General features: G+C 40.2%; 1 pseudogene; it reads right to left on the reverse strand.

Moving 5' to 3' along the window:
• LOC110313746 overlaps positions 1 to 26,422 on the reverse strand; it is a 47,562-nt pseudogene extending 21,140 nt beyond the window's left edge.
• Positions 26,423 to 26,730: the final 308 nt, after the last annotated feature.

Consider the following 26,730-nt stretch of genomic DNA (forward strand, 5'->3'; position numbering starts at 1 on the left):
AGCCTTGGTACAGGCCCTTAATCCCATCAGATTTGTAGATCTTAACCAGGCAGTCACCAAGGCCTTTGAATTCCCTTTCAGCTCCAGCTTTGCCCACATCAGCTNCTAGACGGGTACGGGCAAAATCAAGAGGGTACACAAAGCACAAGGATGTGGCCCCAGCGGCACCACCTGATGCCAGGTTCCCTGCAAAGTANNGCCAGAACTGGGTCCTCTTGTCCACACCACCCAGAAAGATCTGCTTGTATTTATCTTTGAAGGCAAAGTTGAGAGCCTGGGTGGGGAAGCATCTGATGACACTGGCCAGGTTCCCACGCCAGAAGGACAGGACTCCCTGTTCCTTGGGGATACGAACCACGCAGTCTATAATGCCCTTGTATTGCTTATCTGCCGTGATTTTCTTGCTGGCATGCTGCACCTGCAGCAGCAGCTTGACCCTCTCGATGGGTGCTACCGCTGTCTTGGAGATGGCCGCGGCCACTCCACCGGCCAAGAAGTCCTTGGCGAAGGACACAGCAGCATCTGTAATGTTGAAAGCGAAAAAAGAAGAGGCAGGCGACTGCGGGAGAGGACTGGGTTGACAACCGGCTTTGACTCCCGGGCTCTGGGCCCCACCTTTTAATATATAAAGGATTGAACCCCACCCTAAGTTCTCTCTCTCTCTCTCTCTCTCTCTCTCTCTCTCTCTCTCTCTCTCTCTCTAGTATAAAATGCCACACATACTTTCCAATCATGCTCACCCTTCAATATCTCAAATCTTCTTCCCTAACCAAATGGAGACCACTTATTCTTATTCTTATTAAAATCTTATTTTTGCATTAAAATCTTAGAGAATCTACTGCACTATCCCTCACACGTACAGGAGACCACATTACCTCAGGTCATCTATTCCTGGTACACAGATGTCAGCTCCTTTTTACATGATGGGACCCCAAAATTGGCTATGCCATAATGTCAGATATTGAGGAAGTTGAGGCATAGTCCTCCCTGTCCATACTACTAAAATTATAGCTCTCACCTATGCCTTCCAATTGTCACAAGGACAACCCCTAAACATATACACAGACTCCAAACATGCTTTCCACATCATTCTCTCCCATGCTGCCACCTGGGAAAGAGAGCAGACTACTTATAACAAAGGGAGGATCAATAACCAACTCACACCAAATTATGGCCATTCTAAAGGCCTCCCATCACTCCACAGCTATAGGAATTGTTTACCACCACTTCTACCAAACTGGCTATTCTATCATTTCTAAGGGAAATAACCTAGCCAACAGGGTGAATAACCCACATCTTCAAATCACACCCCTAGACACTGGACAAATTCTGTCTTATCTACACTGACTGTTTCATCTGAAGCCTTGTCTCTCTTCTTTAAGGCCCACCTGAGTACTTATCTATTTTAAGGACTATTATAACCTCTTGTAAACTCTGTCAAATATCAGATGCCAACTCTAGTTATTGCAGCCCCTGCCTTTCCTACTCATCAAGCAAGAGGCTCTTTTCCTGGAACTGGCTGGCAACATGACTTTACACACATGCTTACCATCAAACATGTTAGGAACCTTCTGGTCTTGGTGGACATCTTCTCAGGGTGGGCGGAGGCATTTCCCCCAACCAAAAAAAAGGGGGTCCAGAGAGTCTTGGACCTCTTCCTTTGGGAAACCATTCCCTACTTTGTAATCCCCACTTCGTCAAACTCAAAAAATGGCCCTGAATTCACCTCCCAGATTTCCTAAACTTAACCAAAGCCCTCAACATCCCTTGTCATTTCTATATTCCATACCATTCCCAACACTCAGGAAAGATCAAATAGAAACTAGTCACTCCTTAAAAAACATTCTTAAAAACATTCTTAAAAAAAACTTTCACAAGAACTTTACCTCAATTGGATAAAGGTCATACCATTGGCCCTTGTCTTTCCATCTTGCTATTTGAACTTATGCACAGATGGTCAGTTCTGACCCCTAATCTTCCACCCAAACACTTACCTTTCTCTCTCCCTGGTCACATAACCATCCCCTTATTTTATCACCTGCTCTCCTTCCTATGGAACTTTACTGACCAACTCTTGTCAATCACTAGTCTTATCCACAGCTTTACAGCAGAGCACTCATGGCAGCCTTCTCTGCTGCCTCCTCACCCCGTTCCCATTCCCTGTGGTCTCTCTCTCTCTCTCTCTCTCTCTCTCTCTCTCTCTCTCTCTCTCTCTCTCTCTCTCTCTCTCTCTCTCTCTCTCTCCTTCCAAACTCCCAGTCTCATTCTCGCATAACACCCATGGAAACCTTCTCTGCCCTCCTGCTCCTATCATTTTATAGATCCCACATTTCTTATCCTTATAACCATCCTCGCCAAAACTCATTGCTTTATCCTAAATCCCAATCTCAATAGGCACCCATGGCTAACCCAAGGGCTACTCCTTCAAGGGCAACAAGTATGCTGAAAGTGGACACACATCTTTCTTGCTGCTCCGAAGATCCAGTCCTCCCAATGTCATTCTCAGCTTTGTATCAGGAAAACTGCTGTAGTCTCCCTTTCCTCTGTGACCCCATTCCCAACGGAACATTCTCCAAAAGTACTTACCACAACTCATCCCAGTATCCCAGCCTCCAATACCAGCAAGCATTTAGAAATATAAAAAGGAGGAGAATCCCAGCTCAAGCCATCAGAAAATATTTTCAACAAAATCATACAAGAAAAATGTCCTAGCCTGAAGAAGATGCCTATAAAAATACAAGAAACATACAGAATGCAGAATAATTTGGACCAGATGATAAATTCTCCTCAGCACATAGTAATCAAAACATCAAACATACAGGACAAAAAAAGAGTATTAAAATCTGCAAGAGAAAAAAATCAAGTAAAATATAAAGGTAGACCTATTAAAATTATACTTGACTTCTTAATGGAGACTCTAAAATCCAAAGGGATCTGGACAGGTGTACTGCAGACTATAAAGAGACCACAGAGGCCAGATAAGACTTTTATACATAGCAAAACCTTCAATTGCCATAAATGGAGAAAATGGCATATTCCATGATAAAGTCAAATTTAAACAAAATTTATCAACACATCCTTCCTTATAGAAGGAAAACTCCAACCAAGGGAGGTTAAGTACATCCATGAAAACAAAGAAAATAAATAATCCTATACCAGCAAAATCAAAACAAGAAACACACACGACCACCACCACTAACAACAAAACAACAGGAATTAATAATCATATGTCATTGATACTTCTCAACATCAAAGATACCAATTCTCCAACAAAAAGACACAGACTAACTAACATAATGGATATGAAAACAGGATCTATCTTTCTGCTACATACAAGAAATACGCCTCAGCATCAAAGGTAGATATTACCTCAGAGTAAAAAAGATTTTTCAAGCAAAATGACCTAAGAAGCAAGCTGATGTAGCTAATCTAATATTTAATAAAACAGACATCTAATTAATCAAAAGAGATAGAGAAAGTCTCTAAAATTCATCAAAGGAAATACTTATCAAGATAACCTTTCAATTCTTAACATCTATGCACCAATCCCAAGTGGACATGAAGGGAAATGAATTTTAAAATGAAATTTAAGGCCTGGGATTCATGCAACTTATGTCCAGAGAAATAGTAGTTTGTAAGCTTGGAAGCCTGAGGCGGAGAACACAGGGAGACAAGCCTGGGCACGCCCAGGCAGGCCATTGTTGGAACATTTCTGGGACTGAACCAAATGTTCCACTAACCCGCCCCTCAGGTTTCCTAGCATTCCTGCCTTTGTATGTACCATTCTGCAAATGTGTTGTCATTCTGCTGAGTTTAAATGAGCCAATCACGGGTAACTGTGCCAATTCTTGCTAGCCCCAACCCCTCCCCCTATAAAAAGCCCTAGCTTTCAGGCCACGAGGTCGGTGCCTCTGTCTCCTGCATGAGGTACACATCATCCCGGAGCTCCACCATTAAACTACCTCGTGTTTTTACATCAAGATGGTTTATTCATGGTTTTTGGGCATCGCCTTCTCGAGACTAAAGTGGGGAGGGTTCCCCACGAAAGTCTTACAGACACAAATATGTAAAAGAAACACTACTAACTTAAATCACATATTGATGTTCACACACTGATAGTGGGAGACTTCAATACCACACTATCACCAATGGACAAGTCGTCCAGACAAAAACTAAACAAAGAAATGCTGGAGCTATCAGATATTATAAACAAAATATGCCTAGCATATATTTACAGAACATTCCTCCAAACACAAAAGAATAAACCTTCTTAGCATCTCACAAAACTTTTTCCAAATTGGCCACATACTCAGACACAAAGCAAGTCTCAATAAATAGAAGTAATTTGAAATAACTCCTTGCGTCCTATCAAATCTCCATGGTTTAAAGCTGGATATCAATGAAAGAAACAACAAAAAGCTTTAAAAGGTTTAGAAACTGAACAGTGCGCTACTAATTGACCACTGGATCAAGAGAAAAATTAAAACTTTCTAGAGTTCATTAAAAATTAATACACAGCATACTCAAACTTATGGGACACAATGAAAACAGTGTTAAGAGGAAATTTTATAGCACTAAGTGCTTACATTTAATTTTTTCGGAGATCTCATACTAGCAACTTAAAAGCACACCTGAAAGATCTAGAACAAAAAGAAGAAATCCACTGAAGAGGAGTAGATGGCAAGAAATAATCAAAGTAAGGGGCTGAAAATAGAAACAAAGAGAATAATACAGACTATCAATGGAAAAAAAAAGACCTCGTTCTTTGAGGATGTAAACAAGATATGTTGGACCCTACTTGGTCTTAGTTTGGCCCTTGAGGACAAACCCTAGCCTGACCTGTAATTAGCTTGAGAATGACTCAGCATGACCTAACAACCTGAATGAGACTGCCTCTGCCTAGCTACCACTGATGTATAAATTTCTTATAGGCTCTGTGAGATTAACCCAAACCCCTCATCATCTCAAACCACCCCATACATCATCTCACCCCATACTCCTATCCCCACCTCCTTGCCTTCTCTGTATAAGCAAGTGCCTAGTTTAATAAAGTGAGTTCCTGCTTTGACAAAAATCCCAGTCTCAGTGTGTTTCTTTTAGGCAGTGGAAACTTGCCATCCCACTAAGCACAGGACAGACCCTGCTGGATCAGGTTCTCTTCTGTCACCTGGACCTGTCAGCAAAGAGCTGACAAATATATACAAACCCTAAACCTCTGAACTAACTAAAAGATAGAGAATGTCTAAATTAATATAATCAGAAAAAAAACTGGGACAGACACACGGAAATTCAGAGAATCATAAGGAAACACATTAAAACCTACGTTGTACCAAATTGGAAAATCTAAAAGAAATTGATAATTTACTTGATAGCTAAAACAAGATCATCTAAGCAATGTAAACAGACCTATAACCCCTAGTGAAAGAAAAGCTTTCATTAAAAGTCTTCCAACAGAAAAGATTTTCACCAATCCTACATCTGATAGAGGCCTAATATACAATATAAACAAAGAACTCGAGAAGTTAGACGTCAGAGAACCAAATAACCCTAAAATATGGAACACAGCTAAAAAGAGAATTCTCAACTGAGGAAACTCGAATGGCTGAGAAGCACCTAAAGAAATAGTCAACATCCTTAGTAGTTAGGGAAATGCAAATCAAAACAACCCTGAGATTCCACCTCACACCAGTCAGAATGGCTAAGATTAAAAACTCAGGAGAGGGGCTGGTGAGATGGCTCAGTGGGTAAGAGCACCCGACTGCTCTTCCAAAGGTCTGGAGTTCAAATCCCAGCAACCACATGGTGGCTCATAACCATCCATAACAAGATCTGACGCCCTCTTCTGGAGTGTCTGAAGACAACTACAGTGTACTTACATATAATAAATAAATAAATCTTAAAAAAAAAAAAAACTCAGGAGAGAGCAGATGCTGAAGAGGATGTGGAAAAAGAGGAACACTCCTTCATTGCTGGTAGGATTGCAAGCAGATACAACCACTCTGAAAATCAGTCTGGCATTTCCTCAGAAAAATGGACATAGTAGGCCCTGAGGAACCAGATATACCACTCCTGGGTATAGACCCAGAAGATGCTCCAACATGTAATAAGGACACATGCACCACTATGTTCATAGCAGTCATATTTATAATAGCCAGAAGCTGGAAACAACCCAGATGTCCCTCAACAGAGAAATAGATAGAGAAAATGTGGTTCATTTACACAATGGAATACTACTCAGCTATTAAAAACAAAGAATTCATGAAATTCACAGACAAATGGATAGAATTTGAAAATATCTTCCTGAGTGAGGTAATCTAGTCCAATGGAGAAGTCCAGTGGAGGAGTTGGAGAAGGAACTGAAGGAGTTGAGGGAGTTTGAAGCCCCATATGGGGAGCAAAGGTGTCAACCAGCTAGACCTCCCCCAGAGGTCCCAGGGACTGAACAACCAACCAAAGAATATACATGGAGGAACCCATGGCTCCAGTCACATACGTGGCAGAGGATGGCCTTGTTAGACATCGGTGGGAGGAGTGACCCTTGGGCCTAAGGGTGTTCCATGCTCCAGTGTAGAGGAATGCCACGGCGGGAAGACAAGAGTGTATGGGTAGGTGGTGGAGCACCCTCCTAAAGGCAGGGGAGAGGGAGATGGATAGGGGTTTTTTGAAGGGGAGACCTGGAAAGGGGGAAACATTTGAAATATAAATAAGGAAAATATCCAATAAAAAAGAAAGAAAGAAAAAATCCTTCCAGGCCCCCCCCCCAAAAAAACAGGGCCAGATGGTTCTCATATAGAATTCTACTAGATTTTCAAAGAAGATAATTCCAATATTCAAATTATTTCACTCAATAGACACTGAGAGACCATCTCCAGATCCATTTTATAAGGCTACAGTTACCCTGATATAAAACCATATAAAGTCTATAAAGTCTCTAGAAAGAAAGAGAATTACAGACCAATTTCCCTTATGAGCATAGATGCAAAAATAATAAAATATCTGTGAACCCAATCCAAGCTCACATCAAAAGGATTATCCACCATGATCAAGTAGGCATCATTTCAGAGATGCAGGATGGTTCAATATATGAAAATTAGTAAGTGTAATTGACCACAGAAACAAATTGAAAGAAAAAAAATCACATGATAATCTTATTAGATGCAGAAAAGGCTTTTGACAAAATATAGAGATTAGGGATACGAGGCACATACCTCAATACAATAAAGGCAATTTACACCAAGTTCATGGCCAATATTGACTTAAATGGAGGGAAATTCAAAATAATTCAACTAAAATCAGGAAGAAAACAATACTATCAACTCTCTCCTTGTCTACTAAATATAGTATTTGAAGTTCTAGCTGGAACAGTAAGGCAATTAAAGGAGATCGAAGGAACACAAATTGGAATGAAAAAAATCAAAATTTCATTATTTGCAGATGACAAGATAGTATAATTAAGCAACTCTAAAAATTCCATCAGGAAATTCTTATAACTGATAAACATTTTCAACAAAATAGCTGGATACAAGGTTAACTTAAGGAAATTCCTAGATACAAACAACAAATGAACTGAGAAAGAAACTAGGAAAACACCACCCAACTCTAACCAAGTAAGTGAAAGATCTGTATGACAATAACAAGTCCCTAAAGAAAGAAACTGAAGAAGATATCAGAAGATGGAAAGGTCTTCTATGATCATGGATCAGTAGAATTATCATAATGAAAGTGGACATCTTACCAAAAATAATCTACAGATTCAATGCAATCCCCATCAAAATTCCAACACTTAAAGAGCAATTCTCAACTTCATATGAAAAAACAAAAATCCAGGATAGCTAAAACAATCCAAATCAATAAAGGAACTAGTCAAGGTCTCACCAATCCTGATCTCAAGGTACAACATAGAACTATAGTTATCAAAACCAAATGATTAGTGACCAAAACAGGCATGTCGAACAGTGGAATCCAGGTGAAGAAACAGGCACAAATCCAGATAGATAGATAGATAGATAGATAGATAGATAGATAGATAGATAGATAGATAGATACCTGATATTTGAAAAAGAAGCCAGAAATACTCGCTGGAATAAAGGGAGCATCTTCAACAAATGGTGCTGGCTAAACTGGATGTCTGCATGTAGAAGAATGCAAATGGAACATTATCTGTCCCCTTACATGAACCTCAAGTCCAAGGGAATCAAAGATAACATGAAACCAGATACACTGAACCTGGTAGAAGAGAACATGAGGTAAAGCGTCGAATACATTCCTGAACAGAACATCCCAAAAAACGGAGACTGTTGCTAAGACAAAAGGTTGCTCTCAACAAACTGACAGCAAGGCCCCATTTTCAAAAGCAACACCTGTACAATTTGTTGAACATGGAGAAGTTGAAATGGTGCCTACATGGAGCCTTCATTCTAGTCTCTTTGCTGTGTGAAGGTGTTCTGCAGTTACTGAAATTAAAACCTGGACACCAACCCAGCCACAAAATCGTTTCCCACAATCTGACCTGTCGGCAAAATATTCTAGGGCAATGGGAACACAGAACTTGCGGGAGAAATCAATCAATGTCTGATTTGATTTAAGGCTCACTCTGCAAGAAGCAACCCTTAAATGGCATTGCTCGTATAACTAAGAACCAGAGACTAGATAGCCCAGAGACCTAAGGTAAAACCAAATACTACCGGACAGAAAAAGAAACAATAAAATGACTCCTAATGATATTCTACTATACGCATAGATACGTTTTTTCTGCCATCATCAGAGAGACTTTCTCTGGCAGCAGATGGGAAAAGATTCAGAGACACAAAGCTAGATATTACCAGGAGGTAGAATCTAAATGGGAGGTCATCATCAAATCCCTCCTCTCCGAGTTAAGGAAATCCCAAGAAAGAGGAAGCAGAATGACTGTAAGACACCAGGAGAACAAAGCTCTTTAAATCAACAGGTGAAAGCACATGTGAACTCAAAGTCTATGTATACATTACAGCTTTTAGCTTAGTATTTTCATGGGATGCCTGAATGTGAGAGCAAGTAGGTTTCTGAGTCTTGTGTTTACTCTCAGGAGTCTTTTCCTCCTGCTGGGTTATCCAACTTCAATATGATGTTTTTTGCTTCATCTTGCTTTATTTTATTTTGTCGTGTTTGGTTGTTATCTTTTAGAAGGCTATTTTTTTTTTCTAATAGAGAAAAAAGGAGTAAAACCAGAGGGGAATGAAGGCAGAGAAGAACTGGGAGTAATAGATGGAGGATAAACTATAATCAGGTAATACTGTTTGAGAAATTTTCTATTTTCAATTTAAGGGAAGAAACGTAGAAAAGCAAACCATAAAAACAAAACAAAACAAAACAAACAAAAACAATCTGGATAGATTTTGGTTTTCCATGTATTATCACAACGTGAAAGCTTTAAAATAGTGGATTTCTTCTTTTAAGTAGAATATAATAATCATTTATGTGCCAGCTCCCGTTACAGGTTATCTATTCTTAATTTTCCTGAGAACTTTTGAAGGCTGTGCTGATGTATATTTTTACAGAAGAAAAGATGGCTTAATTATGTGAAACTGTGACAGGTCAAGACAGTACAGCAATTCCTCCATCTTGTATTTTTACTAAGGCCATTTTAGGCTTGGCTGGGATTTGATATCCTGAATAAGAAGCCTATGGAAAATTACCCAACTCCACTCTGAGAACCTGAAGACAAGATGCCCTAGCTTGCATATCTTAACTTCTGTTAAACTGACTTCTTGTTCACAACATTCTCCAGCTAAAATACCTTACCTTCTGTTAAACTGTTTGCTTGCAAGAAGTACCCCACTGCAACTGTGAAGTGAGAACTTTGCCTTCAAAATCTCATGCACTAGATACTAGGTGCCATAACTGGTCCCTGAATATCTGAGTATAGTCCCAATTAGCTGGAATAAAGACATTCATTTGGCTATAAACTGTGTCTAAGTGGTCATCTCTACTGGGTTCCCTGTAATAAAACTTGGAGTGTCTACTACTGATTGCTACATGTAGTAGGTATAACAGTACAACAAATATTATACTGATCAGGTGATCAGGGTTTTTACAGCAGATAAGTAAAGAGCTTCAGGTTGCCTAGTCTAAGAAACAATTTCTGGGTGTGTTCTTTGGAACTGAATAAAAACAAATAAACATTAGTATCACTAATGTAGCCAGTCCTATGTTTGCAGTTTATATTTAAAATTCAAAACCAGAGAAAAGTCAATCTTAAGAAATATTTCAGAGAAGAATACTTGAGGGGAGAGATGGATGGGTCTACTGTTGTGTTTTATAAAAAAATATAAGGAAAAAAGAAATATGTTTGGTGGATGTGGAGTCAGCTGTAGGGGAAGGGGTGCCTCTGCAGGACCATGCTAAGGCATCCCTACCCCTGAGGGACCAACCACACAAGAGTATAGTATAGAATAGAGTTTATTCAAGGCATGGGGAGGAGAATTGAGAGGGTAGTAGAGACAGAGAAAGGTAGAAAGAAAAGGTAGAGGAATGGAGGCCAACCATGAGCACATGGAGAAAGAGGGGAAATTTAGAGACAAGGGTTAAAGGGGAAGAGGACAGAACAAGCGAGAGAAAGCAAGAGAGGAGGGGGCAGGCAGCCCCTTTTGTAGAGAGTCAGATATACCTGGCTGTTGCTAGGTAACTGTGAGGCAGAGCCTAGACAAAATGGCAACATTCTTATGTTTTGGTTTAATTAAAAAAGAAAGATTAGAAAGAGGTGATAGTGGAGCAGGATTATAGTCATTATAATCTTAGCTACTTCCTGGTGAATTTGGGGCAATGTGTCTCTAGGAAACCTAAGAAAATGGGTATGGGGATGTTAGTCCTGTCATAGGAGAGTTGGCTGTTTCCTTGATGTCCAGGGTCTATGGAACCATCTGTGGATAAATTGGAAGGAACAAGTCCAGTAAAAGTGTCTGTGTCTGAGAATAGATTGGAGCACCTGCAGGTTGCTTCTCTGGAGCTGTTGTGGATACAGTAAAAGCCTGGAATTGACAAGATTCTGAAACACAGACAGACGGTGACAGACAGGTAGACCAATGAAATAGAAATGAAGACCCAGAAATGAACCCAAACACCTATGGTCACTTGATCTTTGACTAGGGAGCTAAAACCATCCAGTGGAAAAAAGACAGCATTTTCAACAAATGGTGCTGGCACAACTGGCAGTTATCATGTAGAAGAATTCAAATTGACCCATTCTTATCTCCATGTACTAAGCTCAAGTATAAGTGGATCAAGGAACTCCACATAAAACCAGAGAAACTGAAACTTATAGAGGAGAAAATGGGGAAAAGCCTGGAAGACATGGGCACAGAGGAAAAATACCTGAACAGAACAGCAATGGCCTATGCTGTAAGATCAAGAATCGACAAATGGGACCTCATAAAATTGCAAAACTTCTGTAAAGCAAAAGCCACTGTTAATAAGACAAAAAGGCCACCAACAGATTGGGAAAGGATCTTTACCAACACTAAATCAGATAGGGGACTAATATCCAATATATATAGGAACTCAAGATGGACTCCAGAAAATCAAATAACCTTATTAAAAAATTGAGTACAGAGCTGAACAAAGAATTCTCAACTGAGGAATACCGAAGGGCTGAGAAGCACCTGAAAAAAGTTCAACACATTTAATTATCAGGGACATGCAAATCAAAACAACCCTGAGATTCTACCTCACATCAGTCAGAATGGCTAAAATCAAAATATTCAGGTGACAGCAGATGCTGGCAAGGTTGTGGAGAAATAGGAACAATTCTCCATTGTTGGTGAGATTGCAAGCTGGTACAGCCTCTCTGGAAATCAGTCTGGTGATTCCTCAGAAAATTGGACATAGTACTACTGGAAGATCCAGCAACTCCTCTCCTGGGCATATACCCAGAAGATGTTCCAACTTGTAATAAGGACACATGTTCCACTATGTTCATAGCAGCCTTATTTATAATAGCCAGAAGCTGGAAAGAACCCAGATATCCCTCAACAGAAGAATGGATACAGAAAATGTGGTACATTTACACAATGGAGTACTACTTAGCTATTAAAAACAATGAATTTATAAAATTCTTAAGCAAATGGATGCATTTGGAGGATATCATCCTGAGTGAGGTTACTCAATCACAAAACAATACACATTATATGCACTTACTGATAAGTGGATATTAGCCCAGAAACTTAGAATACCCAAGATACAATTTGCAAAACACATGAAAGTCAAGAAGAAGGAAGACCAAAGTGTGGATACTTTCCTCCTTCTTAGAATGGGGAACAAAATACCCATGGAAGGAGTTACAGAGACAAAATTTGGAGCTGAGATGGAAGGAAGGACCATCCAGAGACTGCCTCACCCAGGTATCCATCCCATATACAACCACTAAATCCAGACACTATTGCATATGCCAGCAAGATTTTGCTGACAGGACCCTGACTCTCTTGTGAGGCTATGCCAGTGTCTGGCAAATACAGAAGTGGATGCTCATAGCCATCTATTGGATGGAACACAGGGCCCCTAATGGAGGAGCTAGAGAAAGTACCCAAGGAGCTGAAGGGGTCTGCAACCCTATAGGAGGAAAAACAATATGAACTAACCAGTACCCCCCAGAGCTATGTCTCCAGTTGCATAAGTAGCAGAAGATGGCCTCATCAGCCATCAATGGGAGGAGAGGCCCTTGGTTTTGGGAAGATCATATGCCCCAGTACATTGGAATGCCCCATCCAGGAAGCGGGTGTGGGCAGTATGAGGAGTAGGGCGGCAGGGGAGTCTATAGGGGGCTTTGGGGATAGCATTTGAAAGGTAAATGTGGAAAATATCTAATTAAAAAAGTTAATCCAAAAAATAAAGAATATGCTCATAGTCATTTATAGGATGGAACACAGGGCCCCCAATGGAGGAGCTAGAGAAAGTACCCAAGGAGCTGAAGGGGGCTGCAACCCAATAGGTGGAACAACAATATGAACTAACCAGTACTCCCAGAGCTCATGTCTCTAGCTGCATATGTAGCAGAGGATGGCCTAGTCGGTCATCATTGGGAAAAGAGGCCCCTAGGTCTTGCAAACTTTATATGCCCCAGTATAGGGTAACACCAGGGCAAAGAAGAGGGAGTGGGTGGGTAGGTGTGCAAGGCAGGGGGGGGGGGTGTATAGGGAACTTTCGGGATAGCATCTGAAATGTAAATAAAGAAAATATCTAATAAAAAACTCATATATGAACAGTGAACTGTAAAACACAGAATGTTAAATAACTTAGGAGAATTTTGTAAATGAGAGTTTAAATGGAGGGACCACATTGCCTCTTTCATTTGTGTGGTAATCCTTACAACTTGGAGATAAAATAAAATGTTACTTTAAAAAAAAGAATAAAGTTAAGTACCTTTGGGAGAAAGAAAATTTTTCTTAGGAGTACATTTGAAAGTACTTTTGAAACCCTTAGGTGTTGGTGGTTAGGGTTGAGTCTCAGTTTCAGAGCACAGGAGAGGAATCCCACCCTCTGAAATAGCTAGGCGTACTTATCTGGATAGATTCTATTTGGTTCATGAGAGGTAGACCTGAGGGGATTTCCTGTAGCTTATAAGTAATAAAAGAGATAAATTTGTTAACAACATGAATAGTCTTTAAGATGAGCTTAAAGAAGATAAAATCCTTCTGTGGTACAGAAGGAGCAAGAAGGGTTTTATTCTTCTGTCTAGGAAACTGAATATACATAGCAAGAAACAAGTTTAAGTTTATAATTGAGAGACAAAGGAAACTCAAAACCTTGACCTTGTGAATACAATTGATCATATAGCAAGAGAAACACCTTAAGTCTATAAAGTACAATCAAATGAAACATATATTTGAATGTGATAGCTTACCGTGTAGATTCACCATGAGAAACACTTTAAATTTCGTTAAAAGATAATCAAGGAAAACTTAAAATTTGAATTTGTGAGTATATAATTAGATCATATAATGGAATGTTTTATTAGGGTTAGGCAAATTTATAAGAACTCAAATAATGTTAGGACAGTGGCAGAGTAAGAAGAGGAAATATGAAGTATTTAGGTAAGGAAGTAACAGGTTATATCTGTGAAAACTCACATCTGAACTTGTATATTGTTTATCGTGAAGTCTGTAATAAATTTATTAATGAACATGTGTAGTGGTGGATTACCTTAGGGTAAGGAGCTAGATCTGTTTTCTAGCCATCAAGCTGAAGTTACTTTAGCTGTCAATGTAGTCAGAAATCTGGGGAAGAATAAATTATAATCTAGGAGTCATGTATTAATTAAAAATGACAGAGTTCATGTATAGTCCACTACCTAAAGAGTTCCCAGGTCATTGTGGTCTCCATGGCAACTTGTTCGGAATGAGTCTGGCTTTCAAGCCCAGAAGACAAAAAGCTTTTTTTGCTGTGGACTTAGATACATGTGAAATAAGAAATGACCCACCTTGACTTAGACAATATGAGACATTTGACTCTCAGGGTATCCTGTTCTATCCACATTATAGATCAACCCCTGGCAGTGGGCAAAGCAATGGTGGCATTTCTTGGTGACCATAAAACCACAATTCAGGCAGTCTCTTGTCGCTGAGACATTGAGGGCTTAACTGTTAGGCTTTAGGAGTCTCTGTCTGTCATAAGCTTTAATATCAGACTTCTGACAAGATTGAGAGTAGAAATCTGAATTAGACAACTTGTGTTTGTTAAACTATTTGTTTGAGAATGTATATAATAAATAGAGTACATTAGAACTTAATGTGGACCAGAATGGATAGAAATCAGAAAGCTGACCACAGCAGCAGTGTGAGCTGTGAACAGCTATAGAAAGCAAGTATATATGGGGACTTTAGGCCCAGGCCACAGACTGAGCAGGTGGGCATGCAGGCCCATTTCCCTGCCTGTGTCAGAGTGGCTCAAGCAGCTGGGCAGCTGACAATGGCCTGGGGACTCAGCTGTGGGAATGCAGCAGCAGCACAGGGCTGCTGCGTGTGCACTTTTCCCAGAGAGGCAGCAGCATGTCATGAAATGCAGGATGGCTGGGCAGGGGCAGTCGGGGGGGGGGGGGCTGAAGTCCTAGGTAGAGTTGGAGGGAGCTCAAGTGGGCATGCATGCGAGGGAGAGAGCACAGGGGCAGGGGTAGATGGCTGCAGGAAAGCAGCACAGCATCTCAGCAAGCAGTGTCCCAGGCAGGGTGCAAGGGGCATCTGCTTTTCAGCTGCAAACCAGGACTAGAGCAAGTGGTGAGAGAATGAGGGGGAGGGGAACACCACTAGTGAGAGTTGTTTTTAAAGTGCCAGTTAAATAGCCATATAGAGATACTGTGAATTAGACCTAGACGTCCCAGTAAGTAGGGACAAGGCGGCTGCAAAGACCAACCTGTTGGGTGACAGTAGAGTTATTAATTACCCCTACCAGTGTCCTGATTATAAAATTAATAACTAGAGAACGAGAGACAGACAAGAGCACCAGGGAGGAGAAAAGGACTATGTTTGGTGGATGGATAGTCAGTTGTTGGGGAAGGGAGTATCTCTGTGGGCCCATGTTGAGGCATCCCTTCCTGTGGGAAGTGACCCTGTTTGAATGTTAACTGCCTTGTCAGCCATAAGTGCTTACTTACAAAGTATTGGCCTCTGTGAGAAAGTACTACCCAGCTGAGGACAAATAGACATAGATCCTAAAGTCAGCAGAGAACAAATAGCTATAAATCTTGTGGATAGGTACCTAATAACCCATTCTGTTCTGATCTTCCTGCTGAACTGTTTACCCAGTGAATATCCTGTTCCTGGGAACAGGTGCATTACCCAGAGACAAAGTGACCCCCCTCCATCCCCTTCCTGCTCCTATGAGTATATAACCTGTGTAGGAAAAATAAAAATTGGTCAGCTTGAACAGGACCTTGTCTTGCTGTCCTTCTTTGTGTTTCCTGTCCCCTATTCTCTTCCAGGTTCCCTTCACCTTCTCCCTGAGAGACCAGCCACACAACAATATAGTATAGAATAGTTTATTCAGGGCATGGGGAGGGTAGTTGGGAGGGTAATAGAGACCAGAAAAGCAGAGAAAGAGAGTAAAGGAAGCATAGTGGCATGCAGGCAGACATGGTGTTGGAGGAGGAGCTGAGAGTTCTACAATCTGGATTCACAAGCAGTCAAAAAAGACTGCCACACTGGGCAAGGCTTGAGCATCTGGACCTCAAAGCCCACCCCTAGTGACATACTTCCTTGAACAAGGGCACACTTACTCCAGCAAGGCCACACCTAACAGTGCCACTCCTTATCGGCCTGTGGGGGCCATTTTTATTCATACTACCACATATGCCTGCCTGAACTCAGTCATTGGAACCCATGTGTTAGAAGGATAGAACTGACTTCAGCAAATTGTTTTTTGCTTCTGCGTATTTGTCCTGTCGCATGCTTGTCTACACAAACACACATTCACACTCAAAATCAATACGTTAATATAAAAAATATGAAATGACATTGTATTTGCATGTGGCCAGCCCACATCTTTCCTGTCCTTAAAGTTATCTCTGGGTTCCCTATGCCCAATATAATGCAAATGCTATGGAAATCTGGAATTAACTAAAACTGTAACATGGAGCACATGCATGTAAGAGAAAACCTAGCTCTAATCTGAGCTGCTCCTAATGCTGAAAACCTATATAAGTATATGTAAGAAGGAAACCTTTACTCTTTACCTAATTGCTTTTGCCTCACTAGCAAGTCTATCCCTTTACTGACATTAGAGACTACTTCTTCGGGATTCTGGCATATACTGAAGACCAGCTGAGATATCCAGTTTTTTTATGGTCTGAACAACTATGAAATTCTTGGACTTTCCACTCATACCCAGCTATTGTTGGATTAGCTGCACCACAGCTTATAAGTCATTCTAACAAAACCCTTTCCTATATATAGAAAGAAGATTCATTCTATAGGGTCTATTACTCTAGAGAATCCAGACTAATACAGATTTTTGGAACCAGAGTGGTTCTAGAGCAATAGAAGTATATGGATGAGTCCTTAGAGTAAGTGAATAGTCTTCTCAATTTACCAACACATACTCACCAAATGCCTCTCCTGTGAGTTAAGAAAGTACGAAAAACTCATGGTGTGAACTATTTTATACACTTAAAGAAATAAATGCATTTGATTATCCTAATTCACAATTGTGAGTGGTAATGGATTTGGTAACTGTCTTAGTTTGTGTTTTATTGCTATGAAGAGACACCATGACCAAGGCAACTCCTATAAAGGTAAACATTTAATTGTGGCTGGCTTGCAGTTTCAGAGGTTCAGTCCTTTATCATCATGACAAGAGGTATAGAAGTGTACAGACAGATATGGTGCTGAAGAAGGAGCTGCGAATTCTACATATTGATCTGAAGGCAGCCAGGAGACTACTGTGTTTCACACTGGGCATAGCTTGAGCTATATATTACCTCAAAACCCCACCCTACATGGTGACACACTTCCTTTAACAAGGCCACATCGCCTTTAATAAGGCTGCACCTCCTAATAGTGCTACTTCCCATGGGCCAAGTATTAAAACATGAGTCTACTGAGGTAGGGGCATGCCTATTCAAACTACCATAGTAACTCTATATAAAAAACTTTTGACAATTTGTGGAAAAATAAGGAAAACAGCAATGATGATCAGTCACTCCTAGCCTCTGTGGATAAATTGATAAATGAAAAGAATGAGCTCTGTTATAAAATTAATCAGTTATTAGCATCTCAGAAGGACATAACATTCATGAAGGACAACAGTCAATTCAGTAATAAATTTGACCAGCTCCAGTGTTCATAAATAATCTAAACATTTCTAAGTATACACTGTAAGAGAATCTTCTTTCCAGCAGTCACAGGGTTCAAGTTGTAGAAAGTCAAACTGAAGCCTTCATTATAAGGTTGGCTGGATTACAGTGAAAATTTGAGTTCTAGCCTCAGAGAAGTTTAGCAGTAAAAGTAAGGACATTAATTGATAAAGAATGGGCTCCTGCAACTTGGGTGGCATGTGTTTAAGGCTCTATAGAACCTGAGAACTTTAAATCCTCAAATTCTCAAGCATTTATCTCATATAAGGAAGTACTCGCCCCACCATCAACAGAAGATGTATTCTACCACCACATGAAATATTACCTTTTTCATCTTTGAAGGATTCATTTTCTGCTAAACCAGCAGTGACTTTCTCTGAAGAAAATGCCAGGTAATACAATACTGATGCCCCACCCCTGGGCCCACCAATAGTTGCTTCTGGACCTAACCTGAATTTAAGGCAAAAGATGCTTGTAGGAGGGTACAGAGTGTTGTCCATGAAGATGTGTGATACACTGTGGAAGAGCTTAAAGAGTTTCCTAATTTATTCAAGCAGAAGTCCAATGAATATGTATAGGAATGAATTTTAAGGGTGTGGGATAGTGGTGGAAGGAATATAAAGCTGGAACATGCAGAGTTTATTGATGTGGCCCCTGTGGTGGTTTGAATATGGTTGGCTCAGAGAATAGCACTATTAGGAAGTGTAGTTTTGTTGGAGTAGGTGTGGCCTTTCTGGAGTAAGTGTGGACTTGTTGGAGAAAGTGTGTCATTGTGGGGGTGGGCTTTGAGACATTTCTTCTAGATGTCTGGGTGTCAGTCTTCTCCTGTTAACTTCCAAATAAGAGGTAGAATTCTCAGCTCCTCCAGCACTATGCCTGCCTGGATGCTGCCATGTTTCCTGCCTTGATAATGGACTGAACCTCTGAACCTGTAAGCCAGCCCCAATTAAATGTTGTCCTTTGTGAGAGTTGCCTTGGTCTTGGTGTCTCTTCACAGGAAGGAAACCCTAACCAAGTCCCTTTAATTGGAGATTCTAAGTTTAAGATAGAAGTTCACACAGTTGTTTTGTTGTTTTGTTTTGTTTTCTATTTTTGTTTGTTTGTTTTTAAGGGAGGCAAAAATGTGTTTAAATGGTTGGCTGAATCATTTATCAAAAAACAATAGAAGTTCTGAAAAGAACTTGGAGATGCCTAATATCTCTTAGCTTAGTGTTGAAGGGATTTTAAAGCTCACAAAATTAGTATGCTAGACTGGGTACCCTATGTACCCAATCCTCCACAATGAGAAAGCCCAGCAGACATGCCCTTCACTAATCCTTATAAGAAGTAAAATGATGCCAGGCAGTGGTGGTACATGCCTTTAATACCAGCACTTGGGAGGCAGAGGCAGACAGATTTCTAAGTTCAAGGTGAGCCTGGTCTACAGAGTGAGTTCCAGGACATCCAGGGCTACACAGAGAAATCCTGTCTCAAAAAACAAGAAGAAGAAGAAGAAGAAGAAGAAGAAGAAGAAGAAGAAGAAGAAGAAGAAGAAGAAGAAGAAGAAGAAGAAGAACAACAACAACAACAACAACAACAACAACAACAACAACAACAACAACAGGAATGAAAGGGCCACTAGCCCATTTGAAGTGCTTTGTTGTTGCCCTTCTCCTTGTGCCAGACCATAAGGTTGGAGATGTTGCTGCTGGGTTGGATGAATTAAAGGCAATAGGTTTAAGTGGATGCCGAGGTAGGTAGGGCCAGGTGGCAGCACTGAATTACCAAAGGGCAAAGTAACTGTAATTATCATAAAGGACAGCATAGACAAAGCAATGTTTATATCAGCCTGACCTGTAACTGGAAGCACATGAAAAGTGAATTTTATGATGGCATGACTCTTATGAAACTTTGATGTTTCCAGGCATGAAATAGATAAGCTGCCAAATGAATGCTTATTTGATATGTATAAGCAGAAAAAGGAAACAAATGAAAGAAAGGTTAAATTGGATCATGACAAAGGGAATCTTGGCTTGTGATTCAATTTCCAGACTTGAGCCAGTTTGCAGACTCAGAATGTCTTGAATGATGGTATAGCCAAGTTCCCCTAAGGAAGGACTTTGATAAAATACTTAAACGTTTTACTGTTAACTTCCCTCTTCCTCATCTCCCATCCTTCCCTAGAAGGTCTATGGCTTTTTATAAGGGTAACTCTACACTTTGGATAATGGATACTGGTTCTAAATTAGCACTGATTCTTAGAAATCTAATGAAACTTTGTGGCCTTCCAGTTAAAGTAGAGGCTTATGGAGGTCAGGTTATTAATAGAATTTTGGCTGAATTCTGACTTCCAGTAGGTACAGTGGGTCCAAAAACTCATCCTGTTTCCCTGGCTCCCGAATGTATAATTGGTATAGATACAATGACAATTTGGCAGAATTCTCACACTGATTCCCTGACTTGTGGAGTAAGGAATAGTATGGTTGGAAAAACTAAAAAGGAACCTTTAGAGTTATCTCTGCCAAGGAAAAAAGTAAGTCAAAACCAGCGTGGCATCTCTGAAGAAATTGCAGAAATTAGTGCCATCAACAAGGACTTGAAAGATGCAGGGATTATGGTTTCTACAACAACTTCCTTTAACTCTTTTATCTGCCCAGTCCAGAAGACAGAAATTATGAAGAATCATGTTTGACTATCAAAAGCTCAATCAGGTAGTAACTCCAATTGCCGCTGCCATACCAGATGTGGTATCATTAATTGAGCAGGTTAATGCATCTTCTGGTACATGGTATATAGCTATTTAGAAAGTGCCTTTTTCTCAGTACCTGTCCATAAGGAACACCAGAAGCAATATGCTTTCAGTTGGCAAGGCCAGAAGCATAACTTTGCAGTTTTACTTCAAGAACACATTAACTTTCCAGCCTGCAGTTTTAGCATAGTTAAAAAGGATCTTGATTGTCTCACTCTTCAACAGAACATCACATTGGTGCAGTATATTGATGACATGCTGATTGAATCAAATGAGCAGGAAGTAGCAACAAGTTTGGACTCATTGGTAACACATATGTGTATCAGAGGATACGAAATAAATCCAAGCAAAATTCAAGTATCAGTGAAATTCTTAGGAAGTCAGTGGTGTGGGGCATACAGAGATATCCCTTGTGAAGTGAAAGAAAAGTTATTGCATCTGGGCCATTCCACCACCAAGAAAGAAGCAGATCATTTTGTGGACCTATTTGAATTCTGAAAACAACATATTCCTCACTTAGGTGTGTTATTCCAGCCCCTATACCAAGTGACTTGGAAAGCTGATAGTTGATAGGTGTGAAACAGGAGAAGGCTATTCAACAGATCCAGGCTGATGTTCAGGCTGCTCTACCATTTTAACCATATGATCCTACAGAGCTTCTGGTACTTTAGGTGTCAATGGCATATAGGGATGCTGTTTGGAGATTTTGAAGCAAAGCTCTACCACCATATGGAGACAATTACTCTCCCTTTAAAGACAGCTCTTGGCTTTTTATTGGGTCTTAGTTGAAACTAAACTTTTAACAATGGGCAACCTGATCTTTCCATCATGAGCTGGGCATTATCTGACCCACCACATCAGGAAGTAGCATGTACACAGCGGCAATCTATTACCAAATTGTAGTGATATATACATGATCAGGCCTGATGCTACATGAAGTTTCCAAAATGCCTATGGTTTCTACTTCTATTACAATACCACCTGCTGCCTTAAGATCGGTTGACTGAGGAAAAGAAGACTAGGGACGGTTTACCGGAGGTTCTGTGTGCTATGCAGGCACTGCATAGAAGTGGACAACTGTGCATTAGAACCACTTTCTGGAAGAACTCTGAAACATAGGCAAAGGGAAATCTTCACAGTAGACAGAACTTTGGGTGGTATACATTGTCATACAGTTTGTTAGGAAGGAGAAATGGTCAGACATGAGATTGTTCACTTATTTATCATCTATGGATTGGCTAGCTTGTGAGAGACTTGAAAAGAGCATAATTGGAAAACTGAGGAGAAAGACACCTGGGGAAGAAATATGTGGATAGATCTCTCCAAATGGGTGAAAGATATGAATATAATTGTGTCTAAAGTAAATGCTCATCAAAAGGTGGCTTCAGTTGAGGAGGAGTTCAGTTATCAAGTAGATAGGATCACCCATTCTGTGGATATTAGCCTCCTTCCACAGCCATTCCTGTCACTGCCCAACATGCCCATAAACAAAGTGGCCATAGAGGCAGAGAGGAGCATTATTCATGGGCTCAACAACATGGACTTCCACTCACCAAGGCTGACCTGGCTAAAACTGCTGCTGAATGCCAGATTTGCCAACAGCTGGGACCAACACTGAGCCCCAGATATGGCACCACTCCTCTGGATGACCAGCCAGTGACCTGGTGGCAGGTTGATAACTTTGGGCCACTTTGTCTGTTGAATGGGCAATGCTTTGTCCTTATTGAAATGGATACTAACTTTGGCTATGGATTTGCCTTTCCTGCATGGTAATGCTTCTTCCAAAACCACCATCCATGTACTTACAAAATGCCATGTACTGGTGGCATCATGGTATTCCATACAGTACTGCTCCTGACCAAGGAACTCACTTCATAAGAGAGATGTTCAGCAATGGGCCAATAATCATAAAATCCGCTGGTCTTACAATGTTCATCCTGAAGCAGCCAGCCTGGTAGAAAAATGGAATGGCCTTTTGAAGACATAGTTATAGTGCCAATTAGGTGGCAGCAGCCTGGAGGTAGTAGGGTTCTCCAGAAAGCAATATATGGTTTGAATAAGTGTCTAATATATGCACAGTTTCTCCCGTAGCCAGGATCCATGAGTCCAGGAATCAAGGAAAAGAAAAGAAAATCTTCCCACTCATTATCACTGCAACTGACCCACTAGGAAAGAATTTTCACACTGTTCCCATGACCTTATGTTATGTTTGTCTAGAAGTTTTGGTTCCAGAGAGAGGAGCCCTCCAGCCAGGAGCCACAACATTCCATTGAACTGGAAGCTCAGACTTCCCTCTGGCCACTCTGATTTCTGATACCCTTAAGCCAACTGACTAAGAAAGAAATAACATTAGGAAGGGTAATTAGTCCAGGTTAGCATGAGGAAATTGGATTGTTTCTTCATAATGGAAGTAAGGAAGTTTATGTCTGGAGCACAGGAGATCCTTTAGGGTGTCTCTTGGTGCTACCTTGTCCTGTGATTAAAGTCAATGGGAAACTACAACAGCTGAATCCAGGGAGGATGGCAAAGGGCAAAAACCTTTCAGGAATGAAGGTATGAGTCACTCCTCTAGGAAAAAAGGTGAGGTTCTTGCCAAGGGTGGAGGAAACACAGAATGGGTGGTAGAGAAAGGTAATTAATTATAAATACCAGTTAAGGCCACATGACCAGTTGCAGAAATGAGAATTATAATTGACATGAATGTTTCTGTTCTAATTTTTAAGAATGCATCTGTATAGATATGTGTGTTTTCTTTACTCAATTTATTGATCATTTGATATAACATCAATTAAGATAACATGAATGGTTATCCTATTTAAGTCTGAGATACTAAAAGAATGTCCCTCAAGGGACATTGCCACTCTATTTCTGTGAAGAAAGCATTTAATTGGGGCTGGCTTATAGTTTCAGAGCTTCAGTCCATTGTGATCATGTCAGGGAGCTTGGTGGCATGCAGGCAGACATGGTGCTAGAGAAGCTGAAAGTTTGGCATTTGGATCCACAGGCAACATGAAGAAAGAGAGCATGCCACTAGACCTGGCTTGGGTCTCTGAAATCCCAAAGCCTACCCTAATGACATTTCCTCCAACAAGACTACACCTACCCCAACAAGGCCATGCCACCTAATCCCTCACAAGTAGCATAAATTCCTAATAATCATACATTCAAATATATGAGCCTAAGGGGGTGATGCCTATGCAAATCACCACAACTACCTCGTCTAAATTTATAATGTGTTTGTGGGATTGAGGGGGGAATATAGATATATCATGTTAGCCATAATTATGACCTGGTTAAATATATAACACATTAGCAATTGTGCATGGCATAGTTATATCATACTTACATGTTATTATGACCTGATTATTATTTTCATTTGGAAATTATTCACAACATAAGGAGATATAGTTGTGTGTCAAGTTTACAATGGGTAGACATTGTAATTGGTTGTCAACTTGGCTGCACCTAGAAATTAACTAAAACACTAAAATTGAGGGTACACCTATGAGGGAATTTGTTTAACTTGAAATGAGAAAATCTACTTCTAATCTCAATTTTTGAAACAGGAAGAAGCACCTTTAATCCAGATCTTTTGAGCTAGGAAAACTCACCTCTATTCTGGTCTAAGCCTTCTACTGGAAGCCTACACAAGGACATAAAAGAAGGAAAGCCTATATTCTTTGCCTGCTTCCTCTCACCTCCCTAACAAGTCTATTTCTTTACTGGCATTAGAGTGTATTTCTTCAGTCTGGCATATATGGAAGATCAGCTGAGACATTCAATCTCGTGGACTGAAAAACTACTGGATTCTTAGAACTTCTGTTCATAAGTACTAGATAGATAGATAGATAGATAGATAGATAGATAGATAGATAGATAGATAGATAGATAGATAGATAGGGATTCATTCTATAAGTTTTGCTACTCTAAAGAACCCTGACTAATACAGGGGCTTCTTTTGCCAAATATTTTCAACTCATGCCTGGATGAATCTATGAATGTGGAACCTGCAGATAATAATGGCTCATGAAATAAGGATGATAAGTAAGAAGATAACAGTTTCAAAGAAGTAAAGGGAAGACATTAGCATTGAAAAAGGATATTAGCTAAAATGAAAAAGGTAACTAGAGCTGCTCAAAAGTAGAGTTAAGTTGTCAGAAGAAATTCTCCAGAAGCTGGAACAAAAATCAAAAGTGGTCATGCCATCTGCAGAACAAAAAGCAGTAAGAATGGGGATGTGTGTTCCAGCACAAAGCACTCCAGGATTTGGATAATGGGAGTGATTGAAAAAGAAAGTCAAGGTCAGACAGACCAAATTCGTAAAACAATACCTGATATTTTCCAAAATAGTATGAAAAATATCCAGTTTTCAATTATGAAACTCTTTCAAGAAGCTCAATGTACTCTGAGCAGGTTAAGGATAAAGTGATCCACACAACAAAGACAACTATTAGAGGACAAAGGGTCTTGAAGGCAGCAAAAGAAAAATGACTCATGAAGTATAAGGGAATCATAATGAAGCAAATAACTGACTCCTCTTCAAAAATAGCAGAGACCAAAATACAGAGAAATGACACATTCAAAATGCAGAGAGAAAAACATTTGTTGAAAAAAAAATCTGTGTGCAGGAAAATATCTTTCAAAACTAAAAGTGACCAACATTACCGGAGAAATAGTGACCATTCCATTTTCCCATTCTTCTCTTTTGATCCCTCCCCTATTGTAAGTAGATATTTTACAATATACTACTTTAATTGTTTTATTTGTTTATCTTGCTTTTCTTTTGTATTATGTCCATTTTTGAGATAAAATCTCTCACTGTTATCCCCGGCTAGATTAGAACCTACTATCTTGACCAGACATGGTCTTGGACTCATGGAGATCTTCCTGCCTCAATATCTCAGATGCTGCCATTAAAGGCATGCACCAACATGTCTAGCTTTATTTATTTATTCATTTATTTATTTATTTATTCTTTTCTCTTTAGCAACATTGAGTTTTGAAAAGAAATAAATGTAGCACTATGTAGCAGTAAGATTTATTTTTATTACTTTTAAATTATGTATATGTGTTTATATATAGGTATGTTTACTTGTACATTGGTGCCTGTGGAGAAAAAGAGTAAAGGAGGGCAATGGGAGCCACACATCATCGAAGTATGACACATGCATGCATGAAAATGTCACCATGAAACTCGTTGTTTTATACAACTAATATGGACTAATAATAAAAGGCAAAATATTCTCTCTCTACAATAAAGGAAGGCAATAAAGGAAGCACAATGAAACCAAAAACGTGACACATCTTGCTTCAAGGGTGGGCATTTAACTTTTCATTTAATTGTTTCCTTGCTTGGTTTTTGAGAAAGAGTTGCATGTAGTCCAGACTGGCCTGGAATTTGCTATGTAGGTATGAAGATGACTGTGAATTCCTGTTCCTCTGCCTTCACCCACCAACTACTGGAGCAACAAGTGCAGTACTTGCCACCATGACTGGCAAGTAGACTTTTTAATTGAAAATTATGCATTGTTTCTTCCAACACTGGGCCTTTCTAAGTATCTATTACTACTCTTAAATGTATGGTAGATAACATGTCAGGTTTGTATTCCTCAGAGGAGATGAGGGTAGTTGCCAGTTCTGGTTAGCTCACAACCTTCATTATACCAGAAACATGTAGTGGTCCAGGGATCTTCCAGGTCCTCTGAGCAACCAGGCTAGACCTTGGTATTAGCCTTTCAGAGTTAAGTCAGGGATTATGTTGGTGCCTCCCACCCCCACTAACCACTCCCCCTCCAGCAGGAATACCAGAGTGCTACCCAGTTCGCCCGGACCGCCCTCNATCGCCCGGACCGCCCACCATCGCCCGGACCGCCCGCCATCGCGAGAACTGCCCGCCATTGCAAGAACAGTCCCAGCCTGTGCCAAAAGTTCGTGGCTCAGGCCATTCAGCCCGTTAGACATCAGTGGCCTATGCTTTATATTATTAATTTCACAGATGATGTTTTGATAGCGGGAAAAGACTCTCAGGAATTACTTTTATGTTTCAGAGACTTACAACAGGCCTTAGCTGCTAAGGGGCTACAATTAGCTCCTGAAAAAGTACAGACCCANGATCCTTATAACTATCTAGGTTTTAGACTCACAGACCAGGCTGTTCTCCCCCAAAAAGTAGTTATTTGCAGAGACA

Source organism: Mus pahari, chromosome X, assembly GCF_900095145.1.
Source record: "Mus pahari chromosome X, PAHARI_EIJ_v1.1, whole genome shotgun sequence".
In the NCBI taxonomy this organism is placed as follows: domain Eukaryota; kingdom Metazoa; phylum Chordata; class Mammalia; order Rodentia; family Muridae; genus Mus; species Mus pahari.